Genomic DNA, 27,538 nt, shown 5'->3' on the forward strand with positions numbered 1-27,538 from the left:
CTCCCCTTCCACATTGGAACGTGGGTACCCGCTGTCGCGGTTATCACGTACCAGTTGCTGGTGAGCCTCTGGGGCGGCATGACCTGATTATTAGGTTCCTCTAGGGCGCGAGGGGCTAAGGCCTCGTCCGCGCCCCGTACCCTCTTGGGACCTTAAGGTGGACCTTTGGGTCCCCTTTTTTCGGGCCCTGCCGAGAGCCCCTTCCTCGTTCTGCGAGGGGGGTTGGCTCTCCTGCTGGGGCTCGAGTCCATCCAGAGGGTGAGGCACCTGCAAGCATTCCGTGTCCACCGATTGCCAAATTTCAGGCCCGGTGACTCTCACGTGATCCTGAGACCCCGGCCGACTTACGTGCCCAAAGTTCCGCCGCCCCCCTTTGGGACTAGGTGGTGAACTTGCAGGCGCTCCCACACCGGGAGAAAGACCCAACCTGTACGTGGGGTGTCCAGTAAGCGCATTGCGCCTCTACTCGAACCACACTGAGGGCTTCAAGGCCCTGAGCAGCTCTTGTCTGTTATGGAGGTCAGCAACGGGAGTGCTGTATCCGAGGAGAGTTGTAGCGCTGGGTCGCACACGCCGTCACTACGGCGTGCCGATCCTAGCCCGTGCCCATTTGAGTGACGGTACACTCCGCTCGGGGTGTGACCTCCTCGTGGGCATCGGCTTAGTGCGCCTCTCTGGCAGACATCTGTAGAGCTGCGGGTTGGGCTACGCTATACCTCGCAGAGGTTTACAACCTCCGTGGGGAGTCGGCAGCTTGAGTCTTGCCAGCAGGTGAGACCAGCAGTCGTGGGGCGTACGCCTGCGCATAGCGCCATTCCCCTTCTGAGGTGGACCAGTGCGCTATGGGCTGCCTCCCTTCTTTCCCCAAGGGTGAAGAATAGGCAGTCCGTCCATCCATCAATAGCACTCAGGGCGGCGGGCTCGGCGGAGCAGCCCTGCCGCCTATGGCCGGGTATCAAGCTGAGTTATTACATATAGCTCTAACCGGACCTAGTGCCCCACACGTAGTAACCCCCCACTAGGGTGGTTCCGTCTGAGATGTCGTCATGAGATGGTTCCCCGCGTGGCAACCCATGACCTCCCCAGGTGGACATCCACCTTGCGGCATTCCGCACATACCTCCCATGAGTTCTCCCCTATTTGGTGAGACCATGTTGGTGTCTCCACTGTATTCCCCCCTAGGGTGGGAAGTGGTCTCCGTAGCGCACGTCCTCATTGAAGGAACAGCGCTTACCCAGTAGCCCTACGACTGGATGGCCCTCGCCAATGGGGCCGTCTGAGTTGGCAGAGGGCAGGGGCTACTCATCTTTGCCAAAAGCTCTGGGAGCCCCTGCCTGCCCACTGGAAGGTTACAAATTTCGCGATAGCGCTCACGTTTGGCTCGCCCAGGCCGGTCAACGTCGCTTCGCTAGAGATTGTGACGCGGCTAGTGCCGTGGCGTTTTCCATAGGAACCCCATCTGTCGGCTTCGACACAACGTCGAGAGACCGACAGAAAGGGAACGTCCCGGTTACGTATGTAACCTCTGTTCCCTGATGGAGGGAACAAGACGTTGTGTCCTTCTTGCCACGACAATAGCCGTCCGCTGCAGCAGTCACGAGATGCTCTCAGGCTCCTCTGCACAAAAGGTGAATGAATGAGCACGCCGGCTCCCCTTTTATACCCGGATATCCGGGGGCGGAGCCCGGCATGCAAATTTCATTCGCCAATTTCATTGGCCTTTTCAAAATAGTCAGAGACGATTGGTTCTCAAGGGCGAACCCCATCTGTCGGCTTCGACACAACGTCTTGTTCCCTCCATCAGGGAACAGAGGTTACATACGTAACCGGGAAGTTTTACAATATACAGTAAGTATACTTTAAGTAAACAGTGGCATTTTATTTTAATCAATTTGGGTTTTGCATTAATAAATTTTTTCAACATAGGATTGCAAGACAACTTCAATGTGTTGCAGACGGCCCCTTTTCACACCTAAACAGTCTTTTGGCACTCTCTACAGGGATCTCATCAGGATTCCCTCCCTCCTGCTTTTCCTCTGCTGTCTTGTCTGCACTCCCCCCCTCTGAGGAGCTCTCTCTTTTGAATACCAACAGTGCCACAGACACTCTGTGTTCCACGCTTACATCCTGCTTGGACAACCTATGCCCTCCTACATCTGGACCAGCCCGTGCATCCCTATCTGCCCCCTGGTTATCGGATGTACCACGTGAGCATCGCACCAGCCTCCAGTCAGTTGAGAGAAAATGGCCCAAGTCAAAAGACAATACTGACCTCTCTCCTGACTCTCACACACTCTTAAAAACCTTCTCTGCTCTCCTCTGTCCGCCTGCTCCCACACCTTCATCAGAGTTAACGGCTAATGATTTTGCATCGTTCTTCTTAAAGAAAATACCGCCATCAACAGCAAGATTTCTACACCACCATCACCCGCCTTTTCTCCTCTGTCTGAAAATGATGTTTCCAAGGTCATTGATTCCAACCACCCTACCACCTGCCCACTGGATTCCATCCCCACCCATCTCCTCCATGCCATCTCTCCAGCAGTTGTGCCTGGTCTGACCCACATCATCAACTCTTTGCTCACCACTGGGACATTTCCCACTGCGTTCAAAGAGGCCTGCATCACACCGCTACTGAAGAAACCCACTCTCAACCTTACCCTGCTAGAACACTACAGGCAGGTGTAGTGTGTGAAAATGCATATCTTCTGTCAAAATGTAGATGACTGATTTTAACCTCTAATTCTTTTCTGTCTTCTTAAAAAAATATTTTTTTAGTTACCTCACTATTCTTAGCTTTGTATACTGTGCTAGGCTTTAATGGACTGGATTTAATTAACTTATGCATTTTGTTGCCTATATTGTTATAATTGCTTCCAATGTTTCCTCGTCTGTAAGTCGCTTTGGATAAAAACGTCTGCTAAATGACTAAATGTAAATTTTATGAAATGTGTAATGTCATGTGTAATGTGTAGTGTGTGGCCTTGAAATTTTAGCATGTCTACGTAATCATGAATAAATGCTTCTTGAGACACACAGTGTTGCTTCTTTGCATGCATCAAACAAATTGTTTCTGGCTATATGCATCCATGCATCAGTTTGAGAGTTGTGGAAATGGGACACTTGGGTGAAACAAAACTGCCCCAAAAGTACCCCCAGCCACTTTAAATACAGTTTTTTCTAAGTCAATTTGGTACATTTCTCAGATCCGATTTGAAATTCTCAAAACTTCTTGTTCAATCCTTACATCCTTGTGTCACTTGTGCACATCAAACAAGCATTTTCTCATTTCTTTGAACAAGTTGCAAATGCTTTGGTACATCCATGCAAGTGAATATGACACAATTCTGTGCAGATTGCTACATTATCAATTGCTTATGTCATGTTGATCAAAATGCATTATAATGGGTCTCTGTTGAATAGTATAATCCCCCATGACATTTAAGCACTAGTTTTACAATATACAGTAAGTATACTTTAAGTAAACAGTGGCATTTTATTTTACTCAATTTAGTGTTTTGCATTACTAAAATCTTTCCACATAGGATTGCAAGACAACTTCAATGTGTTGCAGACGGCCCCTTTTCACACCTAAACAGTCTTTTGGCACTCTCTACAGGAATCTCATCAGGATTCCCTCCCTCCTGCTTTTCCTCTGCTGTCTTGTCTGCACTCCCCCCCTCTGAGGAGCTCTCTCTTTTGAATACCAACAGTGCCACAGACACTCTGTGTTCCACGCTTACATCCAGCTTGGACAACCTATGCCCTCCTACATCTGGACCAGCCCGTGCATCCCTGTCTGCCCCCTGGTTATGGGATGTACCACGTGAGCATCGCACCAGCCTCCAGTCAGCTGAGAAAAAATGGCCCAAGTCAAAAGACCATACTGACCTCTCTCTCTACCAGTCTCTTCTCTCTACTTTCTCCGTTGACGTCACCTCTGCAAAAACTGATTATAACCACTCGAAGATCAGCAACTCTCCTGACTCTCACACTCTTAAAAACCTTCTCTGCTCTCCTCTGTCCGCCTGCTCCCACACCTTCATCGGAGTTAACGGCTAATGATTTTGCATCGTTCTTCGTAAAGAAAACTACCGCCATCAACAGCCAGATTTCTACACCACCATCACCCGCCTTTTCTCCTCTGTCTGAAAATGATGTTTCCAAGGTCATTGGTTCCAACCACCCTACCACCTGCCCACTGGATTCCATCCCCACCCATCTCCTCCATGCCATCTCTCCAGCAGTTGTGCCTGGTCTGACCGACATCATCAACTCTTTGCTCACCACTGGGACATTTCCCACTGCGTTCAAAGAGGCCTGCATCACACCGCTACTGAAGAAACCCACTCTCAACCTTACACTGCTAGAACACTACAGGCAGGTGTAGTGTGTGAAAATGCATATCTTCTGTCAAAATGTAGATGACTGATTTTAACCTCTAATTCTTTTCTGTCTTCTTAAAAAAATATTTTTTTAGTTACCTCACTATTCTTAGCTTTGTATACTGTGCTAGGCTTTAATGGACTGGATTTAATTAACTTATGCATTTTGTTGCCTATATTGTTATAATTGCTTCCAATGTTTCCTCGTCTGTAAGTCGCTTTGGATAAAAACGTCTGCTAAATGACTAAATGTAAATTTTATGAAATGTGTAATGTCATGTGTAATGTGTAGTGTGTGGCCTTGAAATTTTAGCATGTCTACGTAATCATGAATAAATGCTTCTTGAGACACACAGTGTTGCTTCTTTGCATGCATCAAACGAATTGTTTCTGGCTATATGCATCCATGCATCAGTTTGAGAGGAGTGGAAATGGGACACTTGGGTGAAACAAAACTGCCCCAAAAGTACCCCCACCCACTTTAAATACAGTTTTTTCTAAGTCAATTTGGTACATTTCTCAGATCCGATTTGAAATTCTCAAAACTTCTTGTTCAATCCTTACATCCTTGTGTCACTTGTGCACATCAAACAAGCATTTTCTCATTTCTTTGAACAAGTTGCAAATGCTTTGGTACATCCATGCAAGTGAATATGACACAATTCTGTGCAGATTCCTACATTATCAATTGCTTATGTCATGTTGATCAAAATGCATTATAATGGGTCTCTGTTGAATAGTATAATCCCCCATGACATTTAAGCACTAGTTTTACAATATACAGTAAGTATACTTTAAGTAAACAGTGGCATTATATTTTACTCAATTTAGTGTTTTGGATTACTAAATTCTTTCCACATAGGATTGCAAGACAACTTCAATGTGTTGCAGACGGCCCCTTTTCACACCTAAACAGTCTTTTGGCACTCTCTACAGGAATCTCATCAGGATTCCCACCCTCCTGCTTTTCCTCTGCTGTCTTGTCTGCACTCCCCCCTCTCTGAGGAGCTCTCTCTTTTGAATACCAACAGTGCCACAGACACTCTGTGTTCCACGCTTACATCCTGCTTGGACAACCTATGCCCTCCTACATCTGGACCAGCCCGTGCATCCCTGTCTGCCCCCTGGTTATGGGATGTACCACGTGAGCATCGCACCAGCCTCCAGTCAGCTGAGAGAAAATGGCCCAAGTCAAAAGACCATACTGACCTCTCTCTCTACCAGTCTCTTCTCTCTACTTTCTCCGTTGACGTCACCTCTGCAAAAACTGATTATAACCACTCGAAGATCAGCAACTCTCCTGACTCTCACACTCTTAAAAACCTTCTCTGCTCTCCTCTGTCTGCCTGCTCCCACACCTTCATCGGAGTTAACGGCTAATGATTTTGCATCGTTCTTCGTAAAGAAAACTACAGCCATCAACAGCCAGATTTCTACACCACCATCACCCGCCTTTTCTCCTCTGTCTGAAAATGATGTTTCCAAGGTCATTGGTTCCAACCACCCTACCACCTGCCCACTGGATTCCATCCCCACCCATCTCCTCCATGCCATCTCTCCAGCAGTTGTGCCTGGTCTGACCCACATCATCAACTCTTTGCTCACCACTGGGACATTTCCCACTGCGTTCAAAGAGGCCTGCATCACACCGCTACTGAAGAAACCCGCTCTCAACCTTACACTGCTAGAACACTACAGGCCGGTGTAGTGTGTGAAAATGCATATCTTCTGTCAAAATGTAGATGACCGATTTTAACCTCTAATTCTTTTCTGTCTTCTTAAAAACATTTTTTTTAGTTACCTCACTATTCTTAGCGTTGTATACTGTGCTAGGCTTTAATGGACTGGATTTAATTAACTTATGCATTTTGTTGCCTATATTGCTATAATTGCTTCCAATGTTTCCTCGTCTGTAAGTCGCTTTGGATAAAAACGTCTGCTAAATGACTAAATGTAAATTTAATGAAATGTGTAATGTCATGTGTAATGTGTAGTGTGTGGCCTTGAAATTTAAGCATGTCTACGTAATCATGAATAAATGCTTCTTGAGACACACAGTGTTGCTTCTTTGCATGCATCAAACGAATTGTTTCTGGCTATATGCATCCATGCATCAGTTTGAGAGGGGTGGAAATGGGACACTTGGGTGAAACAAAACTGCCCCAAAAGTACCCCCACCCACTTTAAATACAGTTTTTTCTAAGTCAATTTGGTACATTTCTCAGATCCGATTTGAAATTCTCAAAACTTCTTGTTCAATCCTTACATCCTTGTGTCACTTGTGCACATCAAACAAGCATTTTCTCATTTCTTTGAACAAGTTGCAAATGCTTTGGTACATCCATGCAAGTGAATATGACACAATTCTGTGCAGATTCCTACATTATCAATTGCTTATGTCATGTTGATCAAAATGCATTATAATGGGTCTCTGTTGAATAGTATAATCCCCCATGACATTTAAGCACTAGTTTTACAATATACAGTAAGTATACTTTAAGTAAACAGTGGCATTTTATTTTAATCAATTTAGTGTTTTGCATTACTAAATTTTTTCAACATAGGATTGCAAGACAACTTCAATGTGTTGCAGACGGCCCCTTTTCACACCTAAACAGTCTTTTGGCACTCTCTACAGGGATCTTATCAGGATTCCCTCCCTCCTGCTTTTCCTCTGCTGTCTTGTCTGCACTCCCCCCCTCTGAGGAGCTCTCTCTTTTGAATACCAACAGTGCCACAGACACTCTGTGTTCCACGCTTACATCCTGCTTGGACAACCTATGCCCTCCTACATCTGGACCAGCCCGTGCATCCCTGTCTGCCCCCTGGTTATGGGATGTACCACGTGAGCATCGCACCAGCCTCCAATCAGCTGAGAGAAAATGGCCCAAGTCAAAAGACCATACTGACCTCTCTCCTGACTCTCACACACTCTTAAAAACCTTCTCTGCTCTCCTCTGTCCGCCTGCTCCCACACCTTCATCTGAGTTAACGGCTAATGATTTTGCATCGTTCTTCGTAAAGAAAACTACCGCCATCAACAGCCAGATTTCTACACCACCATCACCCGCCTTTTCTCCTCTGTCTGAAAATGATGTTTCCAAGGTCATTGGTTCCAACCACCCTACCACCTGCCCACTGGATTCCATCCCCACCCATCTCCTCCATGCCATCTCTCCAGCAGTTGTGCCTGGTCTGACCCACATCATCAACTCTTTGCTCACCACTGGGACATTTCCCACTGCGTTCAAAGAGGCCTGCATCACACCGCTACTGAAGAAACCCACTCTCAACCTTACACTGCTAGAACACTACAGGCAGGTGTAGTGTGTGAAAATGCATATCTTCTGTCAAAATGTAGATGACTGATTTTTACCTCTAATTCTTTTCTGTCTTCTTAAAAAAATATTTTTTTAGTTACCTCACTATTCTTAGCTTTGTATACTGTGCTAGGCTTTAATGGACTGGATTTAATTAACTTATGCATTTTGTTGCCTATATTGTTATAATTGCTTCCAATGTTTCCTCGTCTGTAAGTCGCTTTGGATAAAAACGTCTGCTAAATGACTAAATGTAAATTTTATGAAATGTGTAATGTCATGTGTAATGTGTAGTGTGTGGCCTTGAAATTTTAGCATGTCTACGTAATCATGAATAAATGCTTCTTGAGACACACAGTGTTGCTTCTTTGCATGCATCAAACGAATTGTTTCTGGCTATATGCATCCATGCATCAGTTTGAGAGGGGTGGAAATGGGACACTTGGGTGAAACAAAACTGCCCCAAAAGTACCCCCACCCACTTTAAATACAGTTTTTTCTAAGTCAATTTGGTACATTTCTCAGATCCGATTTGAAATTCTCAAAACTTCTTGTTCAATCCTAACATCCTTGTGTCACTTGTGCACATCAAACAAGCATTTTCTCATTTCTTTGAACAAGTTGCAAATGCTTTGGTACATCCATGCAAGTGAATATGACACAATTCTGTGCAGATTCCTACATTATCAATTGCTTATGTCATGTTGATCAAAATGCATTATAATGGGTCTCTGTTGAATAGTATAATCCCCCATGACATTTAAGCACTAGTTTTACAATATACAGTAAGTATACTTTAAGTAAACAGTGGCATTTTATTTTACTCAATTTAGTGTTTTGCATTACTAAATTCTTTCCACATAGGATTGCAAGACAACTTCAATGTGTTGCATACGGCCCCTTTTCACACCTAAACAGTCTTTTGGCACTCTCTACAGGGTTCTCATCAGGATTCCCTCCCTCCTGCTTTTCCTCTGCTGTCTTGTCTGCACTCCCCCCCTCTGAGGAGCTCTCTCTTTTGAATACCAACAGTGCCACAGACACTCTGTGTTCCACGCTCACATCCTGCTTTGACAACCTATGCCCTCCTACATCTGGACCAGCCCGTGCATCCCTGTCTGCCCCCTGGTTATGGGATGTACCACGTGAGCATCGCACCAGCCTCCAGTCAGCTGAGAGAAAATGGCCCAAGTCAAAAGACCATACTGACCTCTCTCTCTACCAGTCTCTTCTCTCTACTTTCTCCGTTGACGTCACCTCTGCAAAAACTGATTATAACCACTCGAAGATCAGCAACTCTCCTGACTCTCACACTCTTAAAAACCTTCTCTGCTCTCCTCTGTCCGCCTGCTCCCACACCGTCATCGGAGTTAACGGCTAATGATTTTGCATCGTTCTTCGTAAAGAAAACTACAGCCATCAACAGCCAGATTTCTACACCACCATCACCCGCCTTTTCTCCTCTGTCTGAAAATGATGTTTCCAAGGTCATTGGTTCCAACCACCCTACCACCTGCCCACTGGATTCCATCCCCACCCATCTCCTCCATTCCATCTCTCCAGCAGTTGTGCCTGGTCTGACCCACATCATCAACTCTTTGCTCACCACTGGGACATTTCCCACTGCGTTCAAAGAGGCCTGCATCACACCGCTACTGAAGAAACCCGCTCTCAACCTTACACTGCTAGAACACTACAGGCCGGTGTAGTGTGTGAAAATGCATATCTTCTGTCAGAATGTAGATGACCGATTTTAACCTCTAATTCTTTTCTGTCTTCTTAAAAAAATATTTTTTTACTTACCTCACTATTCTTAGCTTTGTATACTGTGCTAGGCTTTAATGGACTGGATTAAATTAATTTATGCATTTTGTTGCCTATATTGTTATGATTGCTTCCAATGTTTCCTCGTCTGTAAGTCGCTTTGGATAAAAACGTCTGCTAAATGACTAAATGTAAATTTTATGAAATGTGTAATTTCATGTGTAATGTGTAGTGTGTGGCCTTGAAATTTTAGCATGTCTACGTAATCTTGAATAAATGCTTCTTGAGACACACAGTGTTGCTTCTTTGCATGCATCAAACAAATTGTTTCTGGCTATATGCATCCATGCATCAGTTTGAGAGGGGTGGAAATGGGACACTTGTGTGAAACAAAACTGCCCCAAAAGTACCCCCACCCACTTTAAATACAGTTTTTTCTAAGTCAATTGGGTACATTTCTCAGATCCGATTTGAAATTCTCAAAACTTCTTGTTCAATCCTTACATCCTTGTGTCACTTGTGCACATCAAACAAGCATTTTCTCATTTCTTTGAACCAGTTGCAAATGCTTTGGTACATCCATGCAAGTGAATATGACACAATTCTGTGCAGATTCCTACATTATCAATTGCTTATGTCATGTTGATCAAAATGCATTATAATGGGTCTCTGTTGAATAGTATAATCCCCCATGACATTTAAGCACTAGTTTTACAATATACAGTAAGTATACTTTAAGTAAACAGTGGCATTTTATTTTACTCAATTTAGTGTTTTGCATTACTAAATTCTTTCCACATAGGATTGCAAGACAACTTCAATGTGTTTCAGACGGCCCCTTTTCACACCTAAACAGTCTTTTGGCACTCTCTACAGGGATCTCATCAGGATTCCCTCCCTCCTGCTTTTCCTCTGCTGTCTTGTCTGCACTCCCCCCCTCTGAGGAGCTCTCTCTTTTGAATACCAACAGTGCCACAGACACTCTGTGTTCCACGCTTACATCCTGCTTGGACAACCTATGCCCTCCTACATCTGGACCAGCCCGTGCATCCCTGTCTGCCCCCTGGTTATGGGATGTACCACGTGAGCATCGCACCAGCCTCCAGTCAGCTGAGAGAAAATGGCCCAAGTCAAAAGACCATACTGACCTCTCTCTCTACCAGTCTCTTCTCTCTACTTTCTCCGTTGACGTCACCTCTGCAAAAACTGATTATAACCACTCGAAGATCAGCAACTCTCCTGACTCTCACACTATTAAAAACCTTCTCTGCTCTCCTCTGTCCGCCTGCTCCCACACCTTCATCGGAGTTAACGGCTAATGATTTTGCATCGTTCTTCGTAAAGAAAACTACCGCCATCAACAGCCAGATTTCTACACCACCATCACCCGCCTTTTCTCCTCTGTCTGAAAATGATGTTTCCAAGGTCATTGGTTCCAACCACCCTACCACCTGCCCACTGGATTCCATCCCCACCCATCTCCTCCATGCCATCTCTCCAGCAGTTGTGCCTGGTCTGACCCACATCATCAACTCTTTGCTCACCACTGGGACATTTCCCACTGCGTTCAAAGAGGCCTGCATCACACCGCTACTGAAGAAACCCACTCTCAACCTTACACTGCTTGAACACTACAGGCAGGTGTAGTGTGTGAAAATGCATATCTTCTGTCAAAATGTAGATGACTGATTTTAACCTCTAATTATTTTCTGTCTTCTTAAAAAAATATTTTTTTAGTTACCTCACTATTCTTAGCTTTGTATACTGTGCTAGGCTTTAATGGACTGGATTTAATTAACTTATGCATTTTGTTGCCTATATTGTTATAATTTCTTCCAATGTTTCCTCGTCTGTAAGTCGCTTTGGATAAAAACGTCTGCTAAATGACTAAATGTAAATTTTATGAAATGTGTAATGTCATGTGTAATGTGTAGTGTGTGGCCTTGAAATTTAAGCATGTCTACGTAATCATGAATAAATGCTTCTTGAGACACACAGTGTTGCTTCTTTGCATGCATCAAACGAATTGTTTCTGGCTATATGCATCCATGCATCAGTTTGAGAGGGGTGGAAATGGGACACTTGGGTGAAACAAAACTGCCCCAAAAGTACCCCCACCCACTTTAAATACAGTTTTTTCTAAGTCAATTTGGTACATTTCTCAGATCCGATTTGAAATTCTCAAAACTTCTTGTTCAATCCTTACATCCTTGTGTCACTTGTGCACATCAAACAAGCATTTTCTCATTTCTTTGAACAAGTTGCAAATGCTTTGGTACATCCATGCAAGTGAATATGACACAATTCTGTGCAGATTCCTACATTATCAATTGCTTATGTCATGTTGATCAAAATGCATTATAATGGGTCTCTGTTGAATAGTATAATCCCCCATGACATTTAAGCACTAGTTTTACAATATACAGTAAGTATACTTTAAGTAAACAGTGGCATTTTATTTTACTCAATTTAGTGTTTTGCATTACTAAATTCTTTCCACATAGGATTGCAAGACAACTTCAATGTGTTGCAGACGGCCCCTTTTCACACCTAAACAGTATTTTGGCACTCTCTACAGGGATCTTATCAGGATTCCCTCCCTCCTGCTTTTCCTCTGCTGTCTTGTCTGCACTCCCCCCCTCTGAGGAGCTCTCTCTTTTGAATACCAACAGTGCCACAGACACTCTGTGTTCCACGCTTACATCCTGCTTGGACAACCTATGCCCTCCTACATCTGGACCAGCCCGTGCATCCCTGTCTGCCCCCTGGTTATCGGATGTACCACGTGAGCATCGCACCAGCCTCCAGTCAGCTGAGAGAAAATGGCCCAAGTCAAACGACCATACTGACCTCTCTCTCTACCAGTCTCTTCTCTCTACTTTCTCCGTTGACGTCACCTCTGCAAAAACTGATTATAACCACTCGAAGATCAGCAACTCTCCTGACTCTCACACACTCTTAAAAACCTTCTCTGCTCTCCTCTGTCCGCCTGCTCCCACACCTTCATCGGAGTTAACGGTTAATGATTTTGCATCGTTCTTCGTAAAGAAAACTACCGCCATCAACAGCCAGATTTCTACACCACCATCACCCGCCTTTTCTCCTCTGTCTGAAAATGATGTTTCCAAGGTCATTGGTTCCAACCACCCTACCACCTGCCCACTGGATTCCATCCCCACCCATCTCCTCCATGCCATCTCTCCAGCAGTTGTGCCTGGTCTGACCCACATCATCAACTCTTTGCTCACCACTGGGACATTTCCCACTGCGTTCAAAGAGGCCTGCATCACACCGCTACTGAAGAAACCCACTCTCAACCTTACCCTGCTAGAACACTACAGGCAGGTGTAGTGTGTGAAAATGCATATCTTCAGTCAAAATGTAGATGACTGATTTTAACCTCTAATTCTTTTCTGTCTTCTCAAAAAAATATTTTTTTTACTTACCTCACTATTCTTAGCTTTGTATACTGTGCTAGGCTTTAATGGACTTAATTTAATTAACTTATGAATTTTGTTGCCTATATTGTTATAATTGCTTCCAATGTTCCCTCGTCTGTAAGTCGCTTTGGATAAAAACGTCTGCTAAATGACTAAATGTAAATTTTATGAAATGTGTAATGTCATGTGTAATGTGTAGTGTGTGGCCTTGAAATTTTAGCATGTCTACGTAATCTTGAATAAATGCTTCTTGAGACACACAGTGTTGCTTCTTTGCATGCATCAAACCAATTGTTTCTGGCTATATGCATCCATGCATCAGTTTGAGAGGGGTGGAAATGGGACACTTGGGTGAAACAAAACTGCCCCAAAAGTACCCCCACCCACTTTAAATACAGTTTTTTCTAAGTCAATTGGGTACATTTCTCAGATCCGATTTGAAATTCTCAAAACTTCTTGTTCAATCCTTACATCCTTGTGTCACTTGTGCACATCAAACAAGCATTTTCTCATTTCTTTGAACCAGTTGCAAATGCTTTGGTACATCCATGCAAGTGAATATGACACAATTCTGTTCAGATTCCTACATTATCAATTGCTTATGTCATGTTGATCAAAATGCATTATAATGGGTCTCTGTTGAATAGTATAATCCCCCATGACATTTAAGCACTAGTTTTACAATATACAGTAAGTCTACTTTAAGTAAACAGTGGCATTTTATTTTAATCAATTTAGTGTTTTGCATTACTAAATTTTTCAACATAGGATTGCAAGACAACTTCAATGTGTTGCAGACGGCCCCTTTTCACACCTAAACAGTCTTTTGGCACTTTCTACAGGGATCTCATCAGGATTCCCTCCCTCCTGCTTTTCCTCTGCTGTCTTGTCTGCACTCCCCCCCTCTGAGGAGCTCTCTCTTTTGAATACCAACAGTGCCACAGACACTCTGTGTTCCACGCTTACATCCTGCTTGGACAACCTATGCCTTCCTACATCTGGACCAGCCCGTGCATCCCTGTCTGCCCCCTGGTTATCGGATGTACCACGTGAGCATCGCACCAGCCTCCAGTCAGCTGAGAGAAAATGGCCCAAGTCAAAAGACCATACTGACCTCTCTCTCTACCAGTCTCTTCTCTCTACTTTCTCCGTTGACGTCAACTCTGCAAAAACTGATTATAACCACTCGAAGATCAGCAACTCTCCTGACTCTCACACACTCTTAAAAACCTTCTCTGCTCTCCTCTGTCCGCCTGCTCCCACACCTTCATCGGAGTTAACGGTTAATGATTTTGCATCGTTCTTCGTAAAGAAAACTACCGCCATCAACAGCCAGATTTCTACACCACCATCACCCGCCTTTTCTCCTCTGTCTGAAAATGATGTTTCCAAGGTCATTGGTTCCAACCACCCTACCACCTGCCCACTGGATTCCATCCCCACCCATCTCCTCCATGCCATCTCTCCAGCAGTTGTGCCTGGTCTGACCCACATCATCAACTCTTTGCTCACCACTGGGACATTTCCCACTGCGTTCAAAGAGGCCTGCATCACACCGCTACTGAAGAAACCCACTCTCAACCTTACACTGCTAGAACACTACAGGCAGGTGTAGTGTGTGAAAATGCATATCTTCTGTCAAAATGTAGATGACTGATTTTAACCTCTAATTCTTTTCTGTCTTCTTAAAAAAATATTTTTTTTACTTACCTCACTATTCTTAGCTTTGTCTACTGTGCTAGGCTTTAATGGACTGGATTTAATTAACTTATGCATTTTGTTGCCTATATTGTTATAATTGCTTCCAATGTTTCCTCGTCTGTAAGTCGCTTTGGATAAAAACGTCTGCTAAATGACTAAATGTAAATTTTATGAAATGTGTAATGTCATGTGTAATGTGTAGTGTGTGGCCTTGAAATTTTAGCATGTCTACGTAATCATGAATAAATGCTTCTTGAGACACACAGTGTTGCTTCTTTGCATGCATCAAACAAATTGTTTCTGGCTATATGCATCCATGCATCAGTTTGAGAGGGGTGGAAATGGGACACTTGGGTGAAACAAAAATGCCCCAAAAGTACCCCCACCCACTTTAAATACAGTTTTTTCTAAGTCAATTTGGTACATTTCTCAGATCCGATTTGAAATTCTCAAAACTTCTTGTTCAATCCTTACATCCTTGTGTCACTTGTGCACATCAAACAAGCATTTTCTCATTTCTTTGAACAAGTTGCAAATGCTTTGGTACATCCATGCAAGTGAATATGACACAATTCTGTGCAGATTCCTACATTATCAATTGCTTATGTCATGTTGATCAAAATGCATTATAATGGGTCTCTGTTGAATAGTATAATCCCCCATGACATTTAAGCACTAGTTTTACAATATACAGTAAGTATACTTTAAGTAAACAGTGGCATTTTATTTTACTCAATTTAGTGTTTTGCATTACTAAATTCTTTCCACATAGGATTGCAAGACAACTTCAATGTGTTGCAGACGGCCCCTTTTCACACCTAAACAGTCTTTTGGCACTCTCTACAGGGATCTCATCAGGATTCCCTCCCTCCTGCTTTTCCTCTGCTGTCTTGTCTGCACTCCCCCCCTCTGAGGAGCTCTCTCTTTTGAATACCAACAGTGCCACAGACACTCTGTGTTCCACGCTTACATCCTGCTTGGACAACCTATGCCCTCCTACATCTGGACCAGCCCGTGCATCCCTGTCTGCCCCCTGGTTATCGGATGTACCACGTGAGCATCGCACCAGCCTCCAGTCAGCTGAGAGAAAATGGCCCAAGTCAAAAGACCATACTGACCTCTCTCCTGACTCTCACACACTCTTAAAAACCTTCTCTGCTCTCCTCTGTCCGCCTGCTCCCACACCTTCATCGGAGTTAACGGCTAATGATTTTGAATCGTTCTTCTTAAAGAAAATACCGCCATCAACAGCAAGATTTCTACACCACCATCACCCGCCTTTTCTCCTCTGTCTGAAAATGATGTTTCCAAGGTCATTGATTCCAACCACCCTACCACCTGCCCACTGGATTCCATCCCCACCCATCTCCTCCATGCCATCTCTCCAGCAGTTGTGCCTGGTCTGACCAACATCATCAACTCTTTGCTCACCACTGGGACATTTCCCAATGCGTTCAAAGAGGCCTGCATCACACCGCTACTGAAGAAACCCACTCTCAACCTTACACTGCTAGAACATTAAAGGCAAATGTAGTGTGTGAAAATGCATATCTTCTGTCAAAATGTAGATGACTGATTTTAACCTCTAATTCTTTTCTGTCTTCTTAAAAAAATATTTTTTTTACTTACCTCACTATTCTTAGCTTTGTCTACTGTGCTAGGCTTTAATGGACTGGATTTAATTAACTTATGCATTTTGTTGCCTATATTGTTATAATTGCTTCCAATGTTTCCTCGTCTGTAAGTCGCTTTGGATAAAAACGTCTGCTAAATGACCAAATGTAAATTTTATGAAATGTGTAATGTCATGTGTAATGTGTAGTGTGTGGCCTTGAAATTTTAGCATGTCTACGTAATCATGAATAAATGCTTCTTGAGACACACAGTGTTGCTTCTTTGCATGCATCAAACAAATTGTTTCTGGCTATATGCATCCATGCATCAGTTTGAGAGGGGTGGAAATGGGACACTTGGGTGAAACAAAACTGCCCCAAAAGTACCCCCACCCACTTTAAATACAGTTTTTTCTAAGTCAATTTGGTACATTTCTCAGATTCGATTTGAAATTCTCAAAACTTCTTGTTCAATCCTTACATCCTTGTGTCACTTGTGCACATCAAACAAGCATTTTCTAATTTCTTTGAACAAGTTGCAAATGCTTTGGTACATCCATGCAAGTGAATATGACACAATTCTGTGCAGATTCCTACATTATCAATTGCTTATGTCATGTTGATCAAAATGCATTATAATGGGTCTCTGTTGAATAGTATAATCCCCCATGACATTTAAGCACTAGTTTTACAATATACAGTAAGTATACTTTAAGTAAACAGTGGCATTTTATTTTACTCAATTTAGTGTTTTGCATTACTAAATTTTTTAAACATAGGATTGCAAGACAACTTCAATGTGTTGCATACGGACCCTTTTCACACCTAAACAGTCTTTTGGCACTCTCTACAGGAATCTCATCAGGATTCCCTCCCTCCTGCTTTTCCTCTGCTGTCTTGTCTGCACTCCCCCCTCTCTGAGGTGCTCTCTCTTTTGAATACCAACAGTGCCACAGACACTCTGTGTTCCACGCTTACATCCTGCTTGGACAACCTATGCCCTCCTACATCTGGACCAGCCCGTGCATCCCTGTCTGCCCCCTGGTTATGGGATGTACCACGTGAGCATCGCACCAGCCTCCAGTCAGCTGAGAGAAAATGGCCCAAGTCAAAAGACCATACTGACCTCTCTCTCTACCAGTCTCTTCTCTCTACTTTCTCCGTTGACGTCACCTCTGCAAAAACTGATTATAACCACTCGAAGATCAGCAACTCTCCTGACTCTCACACTATTAAAAACCTTCTCTGCTCTCCTCTGTCCGCCTGCTCCCACACCTTCATCGGAGTTAACGGCTAATGATTTTGCATCGTTCTTCGTAAAGAAAACTACCGCCATCAACAGCCAGATTTCTACACCACCATCACCCGCCTTTTCTCCTCTGTCTGAAAATGATGTTTCCAAGGTCATTGGTTCCAACCACCCTACCACCTGCCCACTGGATTCCATCCCCACCCATCTCCTCCATGCCATCTCTCCAGCAGTTGTGCCTGGTCTGACCCACATCATCAACTCTTTGCTCACCACTGGGACATTTCCCACTGCGTTCAAAGAGGCCTGCATCACACCGCTACTGAAGAAACCCACTCTCAACCTTACACTGCTAGAACACTACAGGCAGGTGTAGTGTGTGAAAATGCATATCTTCTGTCAAAATGTAGATGACTGATTTTAACCTCTAATTATTTTCTGTCTTCTTAAAAAAATATTTTTTTAGTTACCTCACTATTCTTAGCTTTGTATACTGTGCTAGGCTTTAATGGACTGGATTTAAGTAACTTATGCATTTTGTTGCCTATATTGTTATAATTTCTTCCAATGTTTCCTCGTCTGTAAGTCGCTTTGGATAAAAACGTCTGCTAAATGACTAAATGTAAATTTTATTAAATGTGTAATGTCATGTGTAATGTGTAGTGTGTGGCCTTGAAATTTAAGCATGTCTACGTAATCATGAATAAATGCTTCTTGAGACACACAGTGTTGCTTCTTTGCATGCATCAAACTAATTGTTTCTGGCTATATGCATCCATGCATCAGTTTGAGAGGTGTGGAAATGGGACACTTGGGTGAAACAAAACTGCCCCAAAAGTACCCCCACCCACTTTAAATACAGTTTTTTCTAAGTCAATTTGGTACATTTCTCAGATCCGATTTGAAATTCTCAAAACTTCTTGTTCAATCCTTACATCCTTGTGTCACTTGTGCACATCAAACAAGCATTTTCTCATTTCTTTGAACAAGTTGCAAATGCTTTGGTACATCCATGCAAGTGAATATGACACAATTCTGTGCAGATTCCTACATTATCAATTGCTTATGTCATGTTGATCAAAATGCATTATAATGGGTCTCTGTTGAATAGTATAATCCCCCATGACATTTAAGCACTAGTTTTACAATATACAGTAAGTATACTTTAAGTAAACAGTGGCATTTTATTTTACTCAATTTAGTGTTTTGCATTACTAAATTCTTTCCACATAGGATTGCAAGACAACTTCAATGTGTTGCATACGCCCCCTTTTCACACCTAAACAGTCTTTTGGCACTCTCTACAGGGATCTCATCAGGATTCCCTCCCTCCTGCTTTTCCTCTGCTGTCTTGTCTGCACTCCCCCCCTCTGAGGAGCTCTCTCTTTTGAATACCAACAGTGCCACAGACACTCTGTGTTCCACGCTTACATCCTGCTTGGACAACCTATGCCCTCCTACATCTGGACCAGCCCGTGCATCCCTGTCTGCCCCCTGGTTATGGGATGTACCACGTGAGCATCGCACCAGCCTCCAGTCAGCTGAGAGAAAATGGCCCAAGTCAAAAGACCATACTGACCTCTCTCCTGACTCTCACACACTCTTAAAAAGCTTCTCTGCTCTCCTCTGTCCGCCTGCTCCCACACCTTCATCGGAGTTAACGGCTAATGATTTTGCATCGTTCTTCGTAAAGACACTACCGCCATCAAGCCAGATTTCTACACCACCATCACCCGCCTTTTCTCCTCTGTCTGAAAATGATGTTTACAAGGCCATTGGTTCCAACCACCCTACCACCTGCCCACTGGATTCCATCCCCACCCATCTCCTCCATGCCATCTCTCCAGCAGTTGTGCCTGGTCTGACCCACATCATCAACTCTTTGCTCACCACTGGGACATTTCCCACTGCGTTCAAAGAGGCCTGCATCACACCGCTAGTGAAGAAACCCACTCTCAACCTTACACTGCTAGAACACTACAGGCAGGTGTAGTGTGTGAAAATGCATATCTTCTGTCAAAATGTAGATGACTGATTTTAACCTCCAATTCTTTTCTGTCTTCTTAAAAAAATATTTTTTTAGTTACCTCACTATTCTTAGCTTTGTATACTGTGCTAGGCTTTAATGGACTGGATTTAATTAACTTATGCATTTTGTTGCCTATATTGTTATAATTACTTCCAATGTTTCCTCGTCTGTAAGTCGCTTTGGATAAAAACGTCTGCTAAATGACTAAATGTAAATTTTATGAAATGTGTAATGTCATGTGTAATGTGTAGTGTGTGGCCTTGAAATTTTAGCATGTCTACGTAATCATGAATAAATGCTTCTTGAGACACACAGTGTTGCTTCTTTGCATGCATCAAACAAATTGTTTCTGGCTATATGCATCCACGCATCAGTTTGAGAGGGGTGGAAATGGGACACTTGGGTGAAACAAAACTGCCCCAAAAGTACCCCCACCCACTTTAAATACAGTTTTTTCTAAGTCAATTTGGTACATTTCTCAGATCCGATTTGAAATTCTCAAAACTTCTCGTTCAATCCTTACATCCTTGTGTCACTTGTGCACATCAAACAAGCATTTTCTCATTTCTTTGAACAAGTTGCAAATGCTTTGGTACATCCATGCAAGTGAATATGACACAATTCTGTGCAGATTCCTACATTATCAATTGCTTATGTCATGTTGATCAAAATGCATTATAATGGGTCTCTGTTGAATAGTATAATCCCCCATGACATTTAAGCACTAGTTTTACAATATACAGTAAGTATACTTTAAGTAAACAGTGGCATTATATTTTACTCAATTTAGTGTTTTGGATTACTAAATTCTTTCCACATAGGATTGCAAGACAACTTCAATGTGTTGCAGACGGCCCCTTTTCACACCTAAACAGTCTTTTGGCACTCTCTACAGGAATCTCATCAGGATTCCCTCCCTCCTGCTTTTCCTCTGCTGTCTTGTCTGCACTCCCCCCTCTCTGAGGAGCTCTCTCTTTTGAATACCAACAGTGCCACAGACACTCTGTGTTCCACGCTTACATCCTGCTTGGACAACCTATGCCCTCCTACATCTGGACCAGCCCGTGCATCCCTGTCTGCCCCCTGGTTATGGGATGTACCACGTGAGCATCGCACCAGCCTCCAGTCAGCTGAGAGAAAATGGCCCAAGTCAAATGACCATACTGACCTCTCTCCTGACTCTCACACTCTTAAAAACCTTCTCTGCTCTCCTCTGTCCGCCTGCTCCCACACCTTCATCGGAGTTAACGGCTAATGATTTTGCACCGTTCTTCGTAAAGACACTACCGCCATCAAGCCAGATTTCTACACCACCATCACCCGCCTTTTCTCCTCTGTCTGAAAATGATGTTTACAAGGCCATTGGTTCCAACCACCCTACCACCTGCCCACTGGATTCCATCCCCACCCATCTCCTCCATGCCATCTCTCCAGCAGTTGTGCTTGGTCTGACCCACATCATCAACTCTTTGCTCACCACTGGGACATTTCCCACTGCGTTCAAAGAGGCCTGCATCACACCGCTACTGAAGAAACCCACTCTCAACCTTACACTGCTAGAACACTACAGGCAGGTGTAGTGTGTGAAAATGCATATCTTCTGTCAAAATGTAGATGACTGATTTTAACTTCTAATTCTTTTCTGTCTTCTTAAAAAAATATTTTTTTAGTTACCTCACTATTCTTAGCTTTGTATACTGTGCTAGGCTTTAATGGACTGGATTTAATTAACTTATGCATTTTGTTGCCTATATTGTTATAATTACTTCCAATGTTTCCTCGTCTGTAAGTCGCTTTGGATAAAAACGTCTGCTAAATGACTAAATGTAAATTTTATGAAATGTGTAATGTCATGTGTAATGTGTAGTGTGTGGCCTTGAAATTTTAGCATGTCTACGTAATCATGAATAAATGCTTCTTGAGACACACAGTGTTGCTTCTTTGCATGCATCAAACAAATTATTTCTAGCTATATGCATCCATGCATCAGTTTGAGAGGGGTGGAAATGGGACACTTGGGTGAAACAAAACTGCCCCAAAAGTACCCCCACCCACTTTAAATACAGTTTTTTCTGAGTCAATTTGGTACATTTCTCAGATCCGATTTGAAATTCTCAAAACTTCTTGTTCAATCCTAACACTTGTGCACATCAAACAAGCATTTTCTCATTTCTTTGAACAAGTTGCAAATGCTTTGGTACATCCATGCAAGTGAATATGACACAATTCTGTGCAGATTCCTACATTATCAATTGCTTATGTCATGTTGATCAAAATGCATTATAATGGGTCTCTGTTGAATAGTATAATCCCCCATGACATTTAAGCAGTAGTTTTACAATATACAGTAAGTATACTTTAAGTCAACAGTGGCATTATATTTTACTCAATTTAGTGTTTTGGATTACTAAATTCTTTCCACATAGGATTGCAAGACAACTTCAATGTGTTGCAGACGGCCCCTTTTCACACCTAAACAGTCTTTTGGCACTCTCTACAGGAATCTCATCAGGATTCCCTCCCTCCTGCTTTTCCTCTGCTGTCTTGTCTGCACTCCCCCCTCTCTGAGGAGCTCTCTCTTTTGAATACCAACAGTGCCACAGACACTCTGTGTTCCACGCTAACATCCTGCTTGGACAACCTATGCCCTCCTACATCTGGACCAGCCCGTGCATCCCTGTCTGCCCCCTGGTTATGGGATGTACCACGTGAGCATCGCACCAGCCTCCAGTCAGCTGAGAGAAAATGGCCCAAGTCAAAAGACCATACTGACCTTTCTCTACCAGTCTCTTCTCTCTACTTTCTCCGTTGACGTCACCTCTGCAAAAACTGATTATAACCACTCGAAGATCAGCAACTCTCCTGACTCTCACACTCTTAAAAACCTTCTCTGCTCTCCTCTGTCCGCCTGCTCCCACACCTTCATCGGAGTTAACGGCTAATGATTTTGCATCGTTCTTTGTAAAGAAAACTACCGCCATCAACAGCCAGATTTCTACACCACCATCACCCGCCTTTTCTCTACTGTCTGAAAATGATGTTTCCAAGGTCATTGGTTCCAACCACCCTACCACCTGCCCACTGGATTCCATCCCCACCCATCTCCTCCATGCCATCTCTCCAGCAGTTGTGCCTGGTCTGACCCACATCATCAACTCTTTGCTCACCACTGGGACATTTCCCACTGCGTTCAAAGAGGCCTGCATCACACCGCTACTGAAGAAACCCACTCTCAACCTTACACTGCTAGAACACTACAGGCAGGTGTAGTGTGTGAAAATGCATATCTTCTGTCAAAATGTAGATGACTGATTTTAACCTCTAATTCTTTTCTGTCTTCTTAAAAAAATATTTTTTTACTTACCTCACTATTCTTAGCTTTGTCTACTGTGCTAGGCTTTAATGGACTGGATTTAATTAACTTATGCATTTTGTTGCCTATATTGTTATAATTGCTTCCAATGTTTCCTCGTCTGTAAGTCGCTTTGGATAAAAACGTCTGCTAAATGACTAAATGTAAATTTTATGAAATGTGTAATGTCATGTGTGAGGTGTAGTGTGTGGCCTTGAAATTTTAGCATGTCTACGTAATCATGAATAAATGCTTCTTGAGACACACAGTGTTGCTTCTTTGCATGCATCAAACAAATTGTTTCTGGCTATATGCATCCATGCATCAGTTTGAGAGGGGTGGAAATGGGACAATTGGGTGAAACAAAACTGCCCCAAAAGTACCCCCACCCACTTTAAATACAGTTTTTTCTAAGTCAATTTGGTACATTTCTCAGATCCGATTTGAAATTCTCAAAACTTCTTGTTCAATCCTTACATCCTTGTGTCACTTGTGCACATCAAACAAGCATTTTCTCATTTCTTTGAACAAGTTGCAAATGCTTTGGTACATCCATAAAAGTGAATATGACACAATTCTGTGCAGATTCCTACATTATCAATTGCTTATGTCATGTTGATCAAAATGCATTATAATGGGTCTCTGTTGAATAGTATAATCCCCCATGACATTTAAGCACTAGTTTTACAATATACAGTAAGTATACTTTAAGTAAACAGTGGCATTTTATTTTACTCAATTTAGTGTTTTGCATTACTAAATTCTTTCCACATAGGATTGCAAGACAACTTCAATGTGTTGCATACGCCCCCTTTTCACACCTAAACAGTCTTTTGGCACTCTCTACAGGGATCTCATCAGGATTCCCTCCCTCCTGCTTTTCCTCTGCTGTCTTGTCTGCACTCCCCCCCTCTGAGGAGCTCTCTCTTTTGAATACCAACAGTGCCACAGACACTCTGTGTTCCACGCTTACATCCTGCTTGGACAACCTATGCCCTCCTACATCTGGACCAGCCCGTGCATCCCTGTCTGCCCCCTGGTTATGGGATGTACCACGTGAGCATCGCACCAGCCTCCAGTCAGCTGAGAGAAAATGGCCCAAGTCAAAAGACCATACTGACCTCTCTCTCTACCAGTCTCTTCTCTCTACTTTCTCCGTTGACGTCACCTCTGCAAAAACTGATTATAACCACTCGAAGATCAGCAACTCTCCTGACTCTCACACTCTTAAAAACCTTCTCTGCTCTCCTCTGTCCGCCTGCTCCCACACCTTCATCGGAGTTAACGGCTAATGATTTTGCATCGTTCTTCGTAAAGAAAACTACCGCCATCAACAGCCAGATTTCTACACCACCATCACCCGCCTTTTCTCCTCTGTCTGAAAATGATGTTTCCAAGGTCATTGGTTCCAACCACCCTACCACCTGCCCACTGGATTCCATCCCCACCCATCTCCTCCATGCCATCTCTCCAGCAGTTGTGCCTGGTCTGACCCACATCATCAACTCTTTGCTCACCACTGGGACATTTCCCACTGCGTTCAAAGAGGCCTGCATCACACCGCTACTGAATAAACCCACTCTCAACCTTACACTGCTAGAACACTACAGGCAGGTGTAGTGTGTGAAAATGCATATCTTCTGTCAAAATGTAGATGACTGATTTTAACCTCTAATTCTTTTCTGTCTTCTTAAAAAATTTTTTTTTAGTTACCTCACTATTCTTAGCTTTGTATACTGTGCTAGGCTTTAATGGACTGGATTTAATTAACTTATGCATTTTGTTGCCTATATTGCTATAATTGCTTCCAATGTTTCCTCGTCTGTAAGTCGCTTTGGATAAAAACGTCTGCTAAATGACTAAATGTAAATTTAATGAAATGTGTAATGTCATGTGTAATGTGTAGTGTGTGGCCTTGAAATTTAAGCATGTCTACGTAATCATGAATAAATGCTTCTTGAGACACACAGTGTTGCTTCTTTGCATGCATCAAACGAATTGTTTCTGGCTATATGCATCCATGCATCAGTTTGAGAGGGGTGGAAATGGGACACTTGGGTGAAACAAAACTGCCCCAAAAGTACCCCCACCCACTTTAAATACAGTTTTTTCTAAGTCAATTTGGTACATTTCTCAGATCCGATTTGAAATTCTCAAAACTTCTTGTTCAATCCTTACATCCTTGTGTCACTTGTGCACATCAAACAAGCATTTTCTCATTTCTTTGAACAAGTTGCAAATGCTTTGGTACATCCATGCAAGTGAATATGACACAATTCTGTGCAGATTCCTACATTATCAATTGCTTATGTCATGTTGATCAAAATGCATTATAATGGGTCTCTGTTGAATAGTATAATCCCCCATGACATTTAAGCACTAGTTTTACAATATACAGTAAGTATACTTTAAGTAAACAGTGGCATTATATTTTACTCAATTTAGTGTTTTGCATTACTAAATTCTTTCCACATAGGATTGCAAGACAACTTCAATGTGTTGCAGACTGCCCCTTTTCACACCTAAACAGTCTTTTGGCACTCTCTACAGGAATCTCATCAGGATTCCCTCCCTCCTGCTTTTCCTCTGCTGTCTTGTCTGCACTCCCCCCTCTCTGAGGAGCTCTCTTTTTTGAATACCAACAGTGCCACAGACACTCTGTGTTCCACGCATACATCCTGCTTGGACAACCTATGCCCTCCTACATCTGGACCAGCCCGTGCATCCCTGTCTGCCCCCTGGTTATGGGATGTACCACGTGAGCATCGCACCAGCCTCCAATCAGCTGAGAGAAAATGGCCCAAGTCAAAAGACCATACTGACCTCTCTCCTGACTCTCACACACTCTTAAAAACATTCTCTGCTCTCCTCTGTCCGCCTGCTCCCACACCTTCATCGGAGTTAACGGCTAATGATTTTGCATCGTTCTTCGTAAAGACACTACCGCCATCAAGCCAGATTTCTACACCACCATCACCCGCCTTTTCTCCTCTGTCTGAAAATGATGTTTCCAAGGCCATTGGTTCCAACCACCCTACCACCTGCCCACTGGATTCCATCCCCACCCATCTCCTCCATGCCATCTCTCCAGCAGTTGTGCCTGGTCTGACCCACATCATCAACTCTTTGCTCACCACTGGGACATTTCCCACTGCGTTCAAAGAGGCCTGCATCACACCGCTACTGAAGAAACCCACTCTCAACCTTACACTGCTAGAACACTACAGGCAGGTGTAGTGTGTGAAAATGCATATCTTCTGTCAAAATGTAGATGACTGATTTTAACCTCTAATTCTTTTCTGTCTTCTTAAAAAAATATTTTTTTTACTTACCTCACTATTCTTAGCTTTGTCTACTGTGCTAGGCTTTAATGGACTGGATTTAATTAACTTATGAATTTTGTTGCCTATATTGTTATAATTGCTTCCAATGTTTCCTCGTCTGTAAGTCGCTTTGGATAAAAACGTCTGCTAAATGACTAAAACAGTCTTTTGGCACTCTCTACAGGGATCTTATCAGGATTCCCTCCCTCCTGCTTTTCCTCTGCTGTCTTGTCTGCACTCCCCCCCTCTGAGGAGCTCTCTCTTTTGAATACCAACAGTGCCACAGACACTCTGTGTTCCACGCTTACATCCTGCTTGGACAACCTATGCCCTCCTACATCTGGACCAGCCCGTGCATCCCTGTCTGCCCCCTGGTTATCGGATGTACCACGTGAGCATCGCACCAGCCTCCAGTCAGCTGAGAGAAAATGGCCCAAGTCAAAAGACCATACTGACCTCTCTTTATACCAGTCTCTTCTCTCTACTTTCTCCGTTGACGTCACCTCTGCAAAAACTGATTATAACCACTCGAAGATCAGCAACTCTCCTGACTCTCACACACACTTAAAAACCTTCTCTGCTCTCCTCTGTCCGCCTGCTCCCACACCTTCATCGGAGTTAACGGTTAATGATTTTGCATCGTTCTTCGTAAAGAAAACTACAGCCATCAACAGCCAGATTTCTACACCACCATCACCCGCCTTTTCTACTCTGCCTGAAAATGATGTTTCCAAGGTCATTGGTTCCAACCACCCTACCACCTGCCCACTGGATTCCATCCCCACCCATCTCCTCCATGCCATCTCTCCAGCAGTTGTGCCTGGTCTGACCCACATCATCAACTCTTTGCTCACCACTGGGACATTTCCCACTGCGTTCAAAGAGGCCTGCATCATACCGCTACTGAAGAAACCCACTCTCAACCTTACCCTGCTAGAACACTACAGGCAGGTGTAGTGTGTGAAAATGCATATCTTCTGTCAAAATGTAGATGACTGATTTTAACCTCTAATTCTTTTCTGTCTTCTTAAAAAAATATTTTTTTAGTTACCTCACTATTCTTAGCTTTGTATACTGTGCTAGGCTTTAATGGACTGGATTTAATTAACTTATGCATTTTGTTGCCTATATTGTTATAATTGCTTCCAATGTTTCCTCGTCTGTAAGTCGCTTTGGATAGAAACGTCTGCTAAATGACTAAATGTAAATTTTATGAAATGTGTAATGTCATGTGTAATGTGTAGTGTGTGGCCTTGAAATTTTAGCATGTCTACGTAATCTTGAATAAATGCTTCTTGAGACACACAGTGTTGCTTCTTTGCATGCATCAAACAAATTGTTTCTGGCTATATGCATCCATGC

Source organism: Barbatula barbatula (assembly GCF_947034865.1).
Source record: "Barbatula barbatula genome assembly, chromosome: 17".
Classification (NCBI taxonomy): domain Eukaryota; kingdom Metazoa; phylum Chordata; class Actinopteri; order Cypriniformes; family Nemacheilidae; genus Barbatula; species Barbatula barbatula.